Source organism: Leuciscus leuciscus, assembly GCF_965113295.1.
Source record: "Leuciscus leuciscus genome assembly, contig: HAP1_SCAFFOLD_262, whole genome shotgun sequence".
NCBI classification, from domain to species: Eukaryota; Metazoa; Chordata; class Actinopteri; order Cypriniformes; family Leuciscidae; genus Leuciscus; species Leuciscus leuciscus.
The window spans coordinates 56148-64886 of record NW_028118458.1 but is presented as its reverse complement, the minus strand read 5'-3'; the positions used below and the strand labels follow the sequence as shown (position 1 = coordinate 64886).

At 37.1% G+C, this 8739-nt stretch overlaps 1 long non-coding RNA gene across 1 annotated transcript; it reads right to left on the bottom strand.

The window, feature by feature from the left end:
• Positions 1-258: 258 nt before the first annotated feature.
• Positions 259-1090, bottom strand: LOC309491449. The gene is made up of 2 exons (XR_014203127.1): positions 685-1090; positions 259-386 (listed from the first exon to the last, which is right to left on the bottom strand). It is a non-coding gene; the product is annotated as an uncharacterized lncRNA (long non-coding RNA).
• Positions 1091-8739: the final 7649 nt, after the last annotated feature.

Sequence of the window (8739 nt, the reverse complement as noted above, 5' to 3'; positions counted from 1 at the left end):
ATATGTTAAAACAAATGATCTTGTTGTGATTATGTGGCATCCACTGTCTCCTCTCCACCAGTAAGCTGGTGTGTGGTGGGCGTTCTGGCGCAATATGGCTGCCGTCGCATCATCCAAGTGGATGCTGCACATTGGCGGTGGTTGAGGAGATTCCCCCCCCTTCTATGTAAAGCGCTTTGAGTGCAGAGAAAAGCGCTATATAAATGTAATGAATTATTATTATTAAAGCACCAATTTCTGACTAAACTTTAAACAACATTGGCTTGATGGATACATTTATTATCAATGTGTTTTCTATTTGTAATTTTTGATGAGATTACAAACAGTTAAAAAAAAGCAAATAGCAACATTTCTAAAGAAGTGCATATACAAACAAAGAAGTAAAACTCTTTTCATGAGTTCACACTTACATTTGAGGGGGTAAAGTTTAATGCGTATTTGGCGTGCTCTCCGGAGGGAGGGCTCCGAGCTCGGAGTTCGGCCCGAACCCAGAGTACTCCCCCCGTATGTAAGTGTTTAGGACTAGAAGTGTGGAGAAGGGGTGGTGGGGGGATGCTGCAAAAACTGTCAATGGATTGAGGTGAGACTGCTGAGTGTATATATACCTCTTACCATTGATTGCTGAGTGCTCTCCACTTGTGTTAATTATCTGAACGTGCTCCTCCCGAACTTTGTTAATAAAACCTCTTTTGGATGCATTTGCTTGTGGGTGATGTCTAGGTAATGACTTTTGAACATCCTAAATGTTTTTAATGCCATATAGTTTAGTGACCATTAACCACATCTTGTTTTTCATAGTTGTCAGTCACACTGGACATTTATAACCACACATAGCGCTTTACCACAGTGAACCACTAATGTGAAATGTGCTGTTGTATCTGAGCTACAGACCACAGCCGGTCCAGAAAGTGTGTGATCATTTCAGAGAACAACAGATGGAAATTCTCACCACAAGACTGCAAATGAGTTTATATCTTCTTATTTTAATGCATGATGGTTGTTTGAAAGGGCATTAGAGTGGATTGGTTCAGTTAATCCAAATTTAATTAGTAAAAAAAAAAAAAAAAAAACAGTGTTGATGGGGTCATGAACTGGATTATGTTATTATTTTATAATGTTTCCTGGGGTGACCCTATAATGTTAATATGATTTTTACATCAAAAATTGTCATAATTTCGAAATAAAAGGCATTTTTTCTAGCCTGGGCGGTTTTCAGTTTGGCCGATTGGAAATGGAGCGTTCTTTGATCGCATTCTGTATATAATTTAAACAGTTTAAAAAATATTATTTTCATCCTACTTAGAGAAACGATGTGAAGTTGATCTTTTAGTCACTGGCTTGATTTACTGATGCATAAACAGTATTGAACGATTTTGAGAGAAAGATAATCTGTCTGAACTTGAATAATTACACATCAAAAATCACTGATCACAGATCAGGCATTAGAATAAACATGGTTACTTACATGTGGCGTAACCCCCTCGAAAATTAGATGATTCATCTCAAGGGGTTAATCCTAATAAATTCATTTCTAATAATGTGTTCTCATTATGAGTTTGCTTTTAGATTTTTGTCCAGATCACAGATGAAAAAACCACAACAGCCAAACTCCTCATGAGGATCCTTTGTGTCTCCATTGTCACAGTCGATCTTCAACTTTCACTGCTTGTGTCTGAGAGATTATATTCAAGACTCTCACTAGCTCACCTTAAATAGTCAATAAAGCAGAGCTTAACCCTTGTGCTTTGTTGAAAACCCTGTAACACCTTTTGTGTACTCGGTCAAAAATGACCGGCCTTTTAAAAATTGCTTGTAAATCGTTTGTTATGCTATATTATCACCAAATATTGGATTCAATCTTTTTTATCAACTTGTCTGTCAATTGGCACAGGTTTTCTATTTCTTTTTGGAACTGATTGATCATAGGCCTATAGACCTCATCGATCTGAGCTCATGCACCTCAGCTTTTGAGTAATGAAAGCCTGATTTGTGGATAAATTTGTCAATATTCAACAAAATATGACAGAAGTGTGCTTTAATATTTAACTAGGAAGTTTATTTTGAAATGCTTTTATTTGTACAAAATGTAACAAAGTCACACTTGTGGAGTTCACGGTCAAAAATAAATTACAAAAAATTGCTTGTAAATCGCTCGTTATGCTATATCACCAAATATTGGATTCAATGTTTTTGACAACTTGTTTTATTTCAATTAGGACAGGTTTCATATTTGTTTTTGAAACTGATTGATTGTTCAAAAAAACAAAAAAAACGACTGAACGAATGATACACGGATTCTATATAACTTCCCAATATTACCCTTTTTGTTTTTTAACGTCTTGTTTGGGGATGTGTGCGTACAGTAGCCTATGCAAAGTAAAAAAAAAAAGTTTATTTCTGTTTATGCCTTTGCTTGTGAATCTATCCCATAACATGTTTCATTTGTTTATTTGCTAATCCAAATAAACACTGGTTGAGAGTTTTTTGGCTGATAAATTGCATAACCTACTCTGTGCATTAGGTGCTGTTCTCCACTAGAGGGCGAACTTTCTATTACTGTAACACAATTAATTAGTATACTACATACAAATGTTTCACCCAAAAACGAAAATTCTCTTATAATCTGCAAAATATTAGTATTCTGTTATCTTTTTTCCCATTCAATTACAGTCAATGGGGACTGGCTCTTTTTTTTTTTACCTCAAAAAGGACTCGGAAGCAATAGTATCATTATAAGAGAGAAGAAGAGAGAAAGTAATTCTGATTCTTAATAACACGAGGATTTATATGTGAACCTGGACCACAAAACCAGTCACATGGGTCAATTTTTTTTTTAAATTGGGACAAAAAGGACAATAGGACAATATTTGTCTGAGATACAGCTATTTGAAAATCTGGAATCTGAGGGTGCAAAAAATCGAAACAAAATAAATGTTTTATATATTTACGGTAGGAAATTTACTAAATATCTTCATGGAACATGATCTTTACTTAATATCCTGATGATTTTTGGTATAAAAGAAAAATCCATAATTTTGACCCATATGTGTTGTTGGCTATTGCCACAAATATACCCGTGCGACTTGTGACTGGTTTTGTGATCCAGGGTCACATATTTCTTTAATGATCTAGCTTAAATATGATTAAATACAGTACAAACTGTTACAGAGAAAAGGCTGGATGTAAGTAAGCAGTGTCATTTTTCCACCAAAAGTGCATTTCAAATTTAAAGGAGATAAAACAAAGCAATTAAGTGAAACTTCTTTTAACTTTCACATAAGCTAAAGGGGTCTAATGGGACCTTTTTTGCCTAAATAAACATATATATTCTATTTGAATAAATTGATATAGATAGATTTGCGGCATCTTTAGGCCTCCATTGGCTCAGTCCTCAATCTCCTTCAGACCTGAAGGAAAGATGATCATGTTATACGTTTTTTTTATTATTTTTTTTATCAATACACAAGCATCATATTAAGATGTCATATTAATATAGGCTCGTACCTTTCAGTCTGAATTGAATCCAGCGCGCTGTTGGATCAGAGCAGTACTTGTCTTTCTCTATAGAATCTGCAGGACAGATATACAGTACCACTGAAATGAACACAATATCAGGCATATAAAACTGTGAAATGTGTGTAGAGAGAGCTTACACTATAGCATCCACACACGGACTCAGAGCATTCTGATGCTTGTATCCAATCAGTTTACAGTTTTGCTCGATTGCTTAAACACATTTCTTGAAACTATGCCTCATATTCTCAAAACAGTAAACACAAATCTATAACATCTCACCCAATTCCCCAAACATCTTATTTTCAGGTCAAAATGAAGCTCTACACTCAAAACCATTCACTCTTACTGAAAAACCAAACTTTGCCCTCAGACATCACACACACTACAACATAGTCTTACACACTGGTGCAATACATTTAAAACAACATTTCCAAAACTGGTAAGTTATGTTGCTTGTGGTTGCTCTATCTCTATCTATATGTGAGGCAATTTGATGCATTTCTTTTTATTACAGTATAGTGCAACAGCGACAGTACATGTATGTGTTGTAACAGCACATAGTACAGCTCTCAAAAGTTACAGAGCAGTCTGAAGTAAATCTCCTGTACCTGTTTTTCTCCCGGAAGGTTCTTATGATTGAGGCGACGGTGAAGCGACTCAAATTTGGCCTTACTCGTATCCCAGCCTCCCTCATAGTCATACCATGGACAAAGACATGGGCAACTAGAGTGTCTTGTCTCCTTGCCCTTGCCCTTCACCTTCCTCATCCTCTTCCTTCACCTCTTCCTCCACTCCCATCTTCATCTGATATTGAATACTAATGCTTTCTAAATGACAACATGGTGTAGGCAATGAGAAATGAAGGGATTTGTGTGTAGAGTTTATAGTGACAGTTCAACAAATCTGACTCATGTGTCAAAACAGGGGAATCGTGTTTATAGTTTCGGGAAATGGGTGTGCTTTTTGATAAATGGCGTTATGGTTTTGAAATTTTAGTTCTAAAGCCTGGTTAAAGTATTTAAGCAATCAAGAAAAACTGTGACAGCTGTATTTCTGCATGATTTGAGATAGATGTCATGCAGAAAGGGGAGAGCAGACCCTGTGATGTACTCAGCTAAGTGCCCTATATACTCTCTGCAGAGCTTTACAGTCCTGATTAGTGCAGTTCCCATAACACACTGAAATACATTGAGTTTGTACGCTTTCTATTGTTGCTGAATAGAAAGTTTTCAGGATTGCTTGAGAGACCCTGAATTTCCTCAGCTGTCGTAGATGGTACAGTTGTTGTCTGGCTTTATTCACCTGGGAACTTGGCTTGTACATGTACAGATCAGGTCAAGTTCTCAGAGATGTTTATTTCAACATATTTGAAGCCTCTCACCCTCTCTACGGGGGTCCCGCCAATCAAGAGTAGGGAGAAGGTTCTCTGCTGATGGTGAATCCATAACAGATTGCATTTAGCTATAGCACAGTTTTCTTTGATGGAGCCCTTATCAAGATCAAGATCGTCTTGTATTCACACATACTGTATACAGTACAGTATAAGTGCTTTGGAGATTCCAATCTCTGTCTCTCTTTCAGATCGTCGGCCCACTAGAGTTGGAGTGACTTGCTGTAAGGAAGTGTCGAAGGGAAGAATCCCTCCTGAAGTTACAGTTTTTTTTCAATTGCTTACACACTAAAATTAAAACTTTCCCACAATTAGCAAAACCTTACAGTCACGGAGCAAAACTCCGGCCGAGATTTGCACGATTGTAAGCACATGGTCAGCTTCACACTTTTTGCAAAACATCATGTGGTGTTGGTGAATATATTTTTACACTCTCTCTGTGTAAATGCTAAAAGTGTTTTAAGTTGAGCACAGGAGTGTGTAACTGATTCAAACAGAATTAGACCATTATGATGGTTGTTTATGTTATGACAACAAAATAAGGTTTTATAAGACATTGTATAGTTTTGACGAAAGTGTTCCATTTTGCAAATGATCTGAGGTGTTGTGCTACTTTGGTGTAGTGTTGTGCTAATTGTGTGAAGGGGTGTGAAAAACCGAGCCCTGTTTTCAAAATTGTGCTTAAGCAATTGAAAAAAAACTGTAACCTCCCTCAGTATTAGTCCGTGGTTTATTACATGGTCCACAATTGTTTCCAAAAACAACTATTGTCAAATGTATACAAGTGTGTTTATTGTTTTGCAAATCACTGTGTGTAATGTTTTGCAAAAAGTGTGAAGCGGACCATGTGCTTACAATCGTGCAAATCTAGGCCGGTGTTTTGCTCCGTGAGTGTAATGTTTTGCTAATTGTGGGAAAGTTTTAATTTTAGTGTGTAAGCAACTGAAAAAAACTGTAAATGGATCATTAATGCAAAATCTGATTATAAATGTAAAAAAAATCATTAAAATCAGTAGATCCATTAGCCTGGATGCCAGCCGAACTTAGCCCTGCCCACAACATTTGAGGTCGGGAAGTATTCTGACTAGAATCTGAGTATGACAACGTCAGCCTATAGATCCATAATAATCAATAACAAAGGCTCTTATAAAAATACAAATCCAATGATAAAAAAATCCTCATCCTCAAAATCCTAAAACTCATATCTGATGAGTTAGTAATCCACTCAACACAGAAAAAGCCAATTTCCTAATTGTTCACACAGCTGTCTTAATTACAACAACTACAAAAGGGGAAGAGAAAAACAACAAAGAAGACGAATGAGGAGAAAATAAAAATAATAATAAGAAGAATGAGCAGTGGAAAAGGAAGAGGTGTAAGAGTGAGAGGTGGTGGACAGGGTAGAGGGAGAAGAAGAGGAAGAGGAGATGGAGAAAGAGCAAGAAGAGCTGAAGATGTAGAAGGAGCAAGAAGAGCTGAAGATGTAGGAGAAAGAGAAAGAAGAGCTGAAGATGTAGGAGAAAGAGAAAGAAGAGCTGAGGATGTAGGAGAAAGAAAGAAGAGCTGAGGATGTAGGAGAAAGAGAAAGAAGAGCTGAGGATGTAGGAGAAAGAGAAAGAAGAGCTGAGGATGTAGGAGAAAGAGAAAGAAGAGCTGAGGATGTAGGAAGAGATGTAGGAAGTAGAGGGAGAAAGAGATGGATAGATTGGAGGGCAATGGTATAGTGGAAAGAGAAAGAGTAGAAAATATAAGAAGAGATGGACAGAGAGGAAGAGGAGCGCAAGGTGTAAGAGGAGGGCAAGCTGTAAGAGGAGGGAGGAGAGGTAGAAGGATAGGGTACACACTTGTTTCAAATGAAATCGGAGCAACACTTATTGACCATATCATAAATCATGGTCTCTCACTGAGAGAAGCTGGGCAGAGAGTTCAGTCCAATATAAACAGATCCACAGTGGCTTCAATTATCCGCACATTTCAGAGGGAAAACCGGTAAGTAACTATATCATTCTACTTCTACAATGAGAGTCCATGTAGTCTTGTTTGACACAGGTCTAGATTTCTACAGTAAATGTTTCTGCTTGTCCAAATATTTTTCAGATTTGAAGTTAGAGAACATTCAGGTGGACCAACAAGACTCCTTTCAATTGAACAAGAGCATGCCATTGTTGACATGGTGGTCCAGAACAACACCCTCCACCTCAAAGAAATTCAGCAAAGAATAACACAGGACAATCAATTGTTCCACAATATCCACCAATGCAGTCTCTCCACAATTGATCGTGTTCTAAGGAGAAATGCAATCCGAATGAAACAAGTATACAAAGTGCCCTTTGAGAGGAACTCCGTTAGAGTGAAGGAGTTGCAATTCCAGTTTGTTCAAGTGCAACCCAATTACTGCACTTTTACTGTCAACACAAAGATATATATTTCCTGAATTTTAAGTATGTGTCCATAAACTATTCCATGCTACTGTAAGTGAAGAGATTTAAGCATATCTATGTATACTGCTGCTTCAAAGTGTGAACTCAAACTTCAGCAACAGTTTCACAGTAGTATTGACTGCAATCAATGCCATTACTGTAAAACACTAACTTACTGTATTGTACCTTGTGTTCTTTTTACTCTAGAGAATCTTGGAGTTGGATAGCAGTGCAACTCATTATGAGTACCTATATATTGATGAAGCAGGCTTCAATCTTCACAAAAAAAAAGGATAAGAGGGAGAAATGTGATTGGCCATCGTGCTATAGTCAATGTCCCTGGACAACGAGGGGGCAACATCACTCTCTGTGCCACAACTTCTACAACTGGTGTTGTGGCACACAATGCTGTCTTGGGACCATACAACATGGCAAGGCTCCTACATTTTTTTTTAACCTCCTCAATGAAATCCTCTTTCCGCAGGGTGATCAGGAGCAAATGGTGCGGAATTTTGTAGTTGTTTGGGACAATGTCCAATTCCACCATTCAGCACTAGTGCGAGAATGGTTTGAGAATCACCCACACCCACATTTCAGGATGGTGTTCCTTCCACCATATTCTCCTTTCTTGAATCCAATTGAGGAATTATTCTCCTCTTGGAGATGGAAGGTACATGATCACAACCCTTACAACCAAGTAAGTCTTCAAGCGATGGAAGAGGCCAGTGGAGATATTGGGGCACAAGCATGTCAAGGATGGATACAGCATTCAAGGCATTTTTTTCCCACGATGCATGACTCGTGAAAATATTTGCTGTGATGTTGATGAATTTCTCTGGCCAGATGTAATTGAGAGGCATTATCAATAAATTAATTGATTCAATGAATGCAGTAAATTTTATTTATTTACCTATGTACTTATTTGCATAATTTTTTTTGTGGGGTGACAACTCATTGTAATACACCTGAACTCCTCATTAAAGTACTTAATGAAAAACATGTATTTTCATTTATTTCTTTGTGTATCTTCAGCTGAATTTGTTATCAAATGAACAGAGAACACACTTTTAGTTTTGATGTTAATATTGAATTTTAATAAATGCATTACTAGAATAAAATGCTGTGTTTCATTGTGCAGTGAATACTTAACTGTTTCACCAACATAAGAGTGTGTTTAGTTTGCTGTGTTTACTGTTTTGAGAGCTGTTACCTGAGTTTGGAGAAATGTACCAACTCGATTGAGAAAAACGAACTCAAAAGCCCTTACTTGGAATTGTTTTATACCAACACTAACAAAGTTGTGTTAAATTCAATTCCTAATTCTGTCTTAAAAATGTAAGAATACATACCTGGTAAAAAAAAAACGATATAAACAGCAACCTCCGTGTGATCATCTCCTGAAACAGACACTCA